Source organism: Pteropus alecto, unplaced genomic scaffold (assembly GCF_000325575.1).
Source record: "Pteropus alecto unplaced genomic scaffold, ASM32557v1 scaffold97, whole genome shotgun sequence".
Classification (NCBI taxonomy): Eukaryota; Metazoa; Chordata; class Mammalia; order Chiroptera; family Pteropodidae; genus Pteropus; species Pteropus alecto.
The window spans coordinates 2,795,992-2,801,827 of NW_006439713.1; positions in this window are offsets into that span (position 1 = coordinate 2,795,992).

Below are 5,836 nucleotides of genomic sequence, written 5' to 3' on the forward strand. Positions count from 1 at the left end.
GGCCCTCCAGTCCTATCTCTGCTAGCCTTGTTCCCATGGCAGCCCTGTGACCTGTGTGGGGCCCCATCTCCAGGCATGTTATGGGCCATCAGGGTTTTGCGGGCTGTGCTTGGATTAAACCAGCACTTCGGCCAAAAAATTTATGGATGAATGTTGAGAGCATAACTGTCTCATATTTGAGGGCCTGTCTTGTTGGTGAATTTTTCGTTAAACATCCAACAACTATGTATTGTGGCTGTAGAGACATATCAGAGAGCAAAACATGCATCCCTGCCTGCCTTACGAGTGGGAGGAGGCAGGCAAGAAGCACAAACGATGGGTTAGAAGGATAAAGATGCTACAGAGCAAAAGGACGCAGGAAGGAGAAAGCGAAGTGGGGGAACAGAGTAGCCTTTACTCTTATTTAGGGTATTTTGAGTAGTCAGGGCTGGTCTCACTGAAAACATGTTTCAACCAAGACTGAAAGGAGGTGGGGGCTGAGCCGGGCGGGGAAGAGCATTCCTGGTAGAAGGAACCCCGAGTATGTGCCTGGCTAGTCTGGGGACCATCGAGGTGGCCAGTGGGGCTGGAGCGGAGTGAGAGGACGGGAGAACAGTGAGACAAAGAAGTCAGAGAAGTGCCGGACAGGCCAGCGCATCGGGGCCTTGTAGGACCTGGGGCTCGTGGGTCAGATGGAAGCCATCGGTGGGTACTGACAAAGGACAGGTCTGAGTTTTGGATTTTGACAGGGTCCTTCCAGCTGCCTGTTGAAAACAGGTGGTAGCGGGAAAAGACAAGAGCAGGAAGACTTTTAGGAGGTCGCCTTGCTCATCCAGGGGAGAAGTGGTTAGATTCTAGGTATATTCTGAAGGTGGGCTCATCGGGGATTACTGATAGACCAGTGTGATTAAAAGAGATGATTCTAAGATTTTTGAAAAGAGAACAGGGAAAGTTTTGTGAAGGAAGGACTTTAGGGACCTAGGTGGGTCCTTCCGAGATAGAGGACAAGATGTATACAGACAGGAAGAAATATGAGGGAGACCTGGAGATGGGGTGCTCTGGACAGCAACAGGGGACAGTGAGCGTGTAGGTGTCCTTATGGAGAGCTTTGGTGCCTGTAGAATTCTGGAAGCAAACAGAAGGCAAATCCATTGGGATGACCGAGGAGAGTTAACGGTGCTACTATGCACAAGGATGTGGGCAGAGAGAGGGGGGACGGGGAAGCTCAGGCCCAGAGGGGCTGGGGATGGGGAGTGGGGGTGTTAAAACCCAGAAAGGGTCTCTGCAATGGAGGGCTGTCCATCATGAACTGTGGCCTTCAGTAGAGCAATGGCGGCCACCAGCAACCTGTGGCTTGGTAGGAAGGGAGCTGGGAAAATAGAAACAGCCCCTCCCCTTCTCCTACCCTCCCATCTCCCGCTGGGGCCCCCTACCTGATGAAACCCCGGGTCAAGAGAGCCCCACTCAGTAGTGCTGTCGCTGGCCTGGGGAGGAAGCTGGCGGGGCAGGGCGGGGCGGGGGGCACAGCTTTCAAAGATGAAGCCAAGAGTTTGGTTTAGGTGACAGGAAACAAAGGCTGGAATAGAGAATGGGTTAAATTATTCTTAAGGAAATTTAAAAGCGAGAGGATTAACTGGGTAGGGAGTCTGGGGGACCTTTGAAGAGGCTGTCTGTTGACTGAGAGAACTGACAGAAAACTAACCATTTTTATATAATGGCACCATGTTGAGAGCCGGGCATTGTTCAAAGAGCTTTATAGCATTCTCTCTGGTTGATGCTCACGAACTACTCATGGATTCTCACGAGCATTAAATAAGACACGTAAATGCTTTAGCCTAGTGTCTGGGGTATAGAAACCTTCAATATATTGGTTGTTATTTCCATTTTAACTAATACCAGCAAAACCCCAAAACAAACACTGAACCACGGAAAGTGGTAGAAGTAAGTGGTGTTCCAACACAGACATATTCCGATTCTAGCTCCCAGGTCCTCAAGGTCTTGTCCACCACTCTGTTTTCTCCAGAGCCGCGAGAAACTCTGCAAAGGAACAACTGGTGAGACTTTGGAGACAGATACGGGCCAATGCCCGCACCGTGGGAGCACACAGCGTCAGGAGCGACAAGGGAGAGGCAAAAAGGTTCGAGAGGAAGAGATAAATGTGGAAACAATTTGCCGAGGGAGGCAGGGACAAGTAGTGACAAGGGGACAGCTGGCTGGGTTAGACTTCAAGAGAGAAAAGGTCCTGAGGGAAAGATGACACGGCCAGGAGGTGGAAGTGGGGGGGGTCCAGGAATTAGATGCAAGGTCTACCAGTGACTGAGGGCTTAAAAAATCAGATAGCTTCATTTATTTTTTTTCTTTCATTTAGCTCTTCTCTTTCTGGGAGATTCGTTGGATGGAAGCCAGTGTTTACCACATAGTGCCTGCCTTACAGGCTTTCGATACAATTTTTGCTGAATGAAATGATGCAGGTTTTGTGGGCATTTAATTTCACCTCCATGTACTGATTCGGTTTTGTGGTATCACTCTTCTGTAGGTCTGACGTCACCTACTTTTTTTTATATCCCTTATAACTATGCTGATATTGTGCATGCATGAACAACGCCAGCTGGATGAACCTTAATTCAGTTAATATACATTTGCATGAACATACTGATATTAGAATTTGAATTATGTATATAATTTTCTTTGCATGATCTCCACGGCTCATATATTTTTCTTATTTTTCAAACTTTCAAAGTTGACCCTTATCTACTCTTTAATCCTCTTTTTTTTTTTTTTTTTACGCCTACAGCACCTGGTCTTCCTAGGTGGTCTCCTATCCGAGTACTAACCAGGCCCGACTCTGCTTAGCTTTCTTTAATTCTCATTTTTGACCACTCTCCTATCTGAATTGTGGGAAGCAGACTGGTTTTCTCCCTTTTTCTGATATGCTTTTCACACTTAACGCTTTTGGGACTCGTGTTGACTTGGAAGGCCCCAGTGAATTTTTTTTCTTTAAGATTTTTCATCCTTATGCAACTTCTTCTTGTCACACACTCGCCTGTGACAAATGAGATCGTACGTATATTTACGACATACATTTTCAAATTTCAGCTCTCTCATGAGCTAGCTGTGTGATTTTGTGTAAGTCCCTGACTTTTCAGGCTGATTTCCTCCTTCATGAAATGTGGTGAGAGGAAAAAAATTTCAGTGCTTGTGTTCAGCCTGAGGTAGTACCATCCCAACCTGGCTTGTAGGCTGGCTAGGCGCCCTTGGGCCCTACTCAATCCCTCTGGGCCTCAGCTTTCTCAGCTGTAAAGCGAGTGTGTTAAGAGTGTGTTAACGGCACCTAAGAGCTGTTGTGAGAATCCATATTTATCCTGGAGAGGGGTTGCTTGCTAAGTACTAAAACATTATAGTTCCCTTACATTGGAGATGAGTGACAGCATCATAAATGATGTCACCAGCCATTAAGATCTTCCAGCCCTTGCCTACCAAGCAACTTTTTGATGACTTAGCTCTCTGCATAGCTTTCCTGTGGCGAAATTCGTTATTTCCATTTACCCGAAAGCTAACCTCAGTGTGTGCGTTCAGAACGGCTTGGATTCAGGTGTGAGGGACAGAGATATGACTCCCGCCTTGTTGGCCACTTCTGGCGGTTGCTGATGGGCAGCTTACCCTCTTCCCTGGCATAAACGGGAGTCAAGTCTGGGTCTCTGTCACCTGAGAATTGAATGGGGAAGGCATTCTGCCTGGTCAGAAATCTGAGTCTATTTCAAATCTTGGAACACTATTTGTCATGGATGTCAGTGTAAGTTACAAAGGGACCACTAGGGCTCTTGCAAAGGACAACTCCTGTTATCACTCCTGATCTCTTGTAACAGTTATTGTGCTGTCCACAGCAAAAAACGTAGTTTTGCACAATGACCAGTGTCTGGGATATACATTTTTGTAACGTTTTGGGGTTATCTTTTATTTTTATTATACTGTTACATAATGAAATATGCAACTCCTTGGTCGATCTTTGAAAGTTTAAATTTTGTCTTTGTCACCGGGTAACTGGTGATCTTGCAGCATCCGATCAGACTGTCCTGCAGGAAAATACGCCTGGGACTTCAAATAGTTACGTTGTTCCAAGTAGTTCCGCATCCCAACGATTCAGCTCCAGCCCAAGTGCCCTGTCTCAGCTGGTGACACAACCGTGACCCTTCTCGTTCCACCCAAGCCCATTTTGCTGATTTAATCCCCGAAGTGTTTCTGAACCTGTCTCTCCCTCTCCTTCCTCATATTGCCCTAATTGCATCGACACTGCTTTCCTATTGCAGGGGTCTACTAAGTGCTTTTCCTGCCTCTTGGTTTTAACTCTCAAATCTATCCTGAACTGAAACCCTTAGAACCTTTCAATTGCTCCCAATTTTAACTTTCCCCCTCCCATTTTAACTTCTGAGTTATTGGGTCCTATCCACATCTCCAAAGTCATCTCAAATTGTCATACTAAACTTTGAGTTCCTCAAACTTGAAATGTTAGTCACGCCTTGGCCCATCGTTGTTCGTATGCTTGGAATCCCTTTCTACACACCTAAGTCAGTGAAATTCCAGTTTCTCTAACATTTCTCCCTCCCACAGGGAGCTAGCTCCCTTCTATCTCTGCCCTAAGTCTTGTCACTATTTGCTTACATCTGTTTCCCCTAAAAGACCTTGAAGTCTTTGATGGCAAAGCTGTGGCTCATTCCTTCATCTTTTTGTCTCCATGACTTGATAGCCTTTGCCGAATTAAGTGACATAAGAACAGACTGCACTTGTACAGACATGTTTGGATTGTCTGCTCACCAACATATAAGAATTTTTGCTATTTGGTGTAGTTATAAAAGCTAGCACGTATATGATGCTTACTACACATCAGGAACACATATCAACCCATTAAACCCTCACAATCTTATGAAGCGGGCATACACAAAATCTACAGTTTACAGGTGATAAAAATTTGAGGCTCAGAGGTTAAGTGATTTACTCAAAGTCACACATCTAAGAGAGGGGACAAGACCCAAGGTCAGTCCCACTCCGGTCTGATCTGAACCTCTGCATTTAACCTCTATATGCTCTGGAGGTTAACGACAATGTATAGAATCAGAACGACCACGTACACTCCACGAAGGCAGGGATATTGGTTTTGCTCACTGCTGCAACTTTAGGGCTCAGAATAGGGCCCCAGAATATGCTGAGTGATTAACCCAGTTAGGTCAGAAACCTAGCATGGCAATTAGGGAATTTGTTTGGCCCTTGTCCACTGCTCCAACCTCAAATCCTGTCTTCCAAGAGAATCCTAATTACTCTTGGTTCCCGTGTTCCCCCGGTTGCTGCTTCTCGCCCCTGGAACCGACCGCTGCCAGGCCGTCCTGCCCGGCTGAGCCAGCGCTCTGGGCGGCTTTCCCCCCGCTGGCGAGGCTCACAGCCTCGGCGACGTGCTGCGTTTTCCTTAACCCTTTCTGAGCACTGCCCGGCGGGGTTCTTCCAGGACTGCGGCTCGGTCTTATTCTCTCTCGCGACGAAGGCTCCCCGTAAGCGTTCGCTGTGCCCCCGGGCCACAGAGGGTCAGTGTCCGCGGACCCCGTCCTCCCCGCACCTGTGGCTTCCCCGCACCCCTCTCCGCCCCTCCCCGGAGGAAGCTTCTGGGCAGTTCTGCTGAGGGCAGCGCGACTGTTTTAAGGGTGTCGCGTCTTCAAAGCGAGCGATCTTCGTGCGGGGGGCCTGGGGGCAACACACTGGCCCCAGATGGCCGTCGGGGAAATGTCCCTTCCGAGAGCTCGAGGCGGGTTCCGCCGCCGGAGCCGCGGCGCGTCCCGAACCCCTGCGCTCAGGCGTGGAGGAGCTCCGT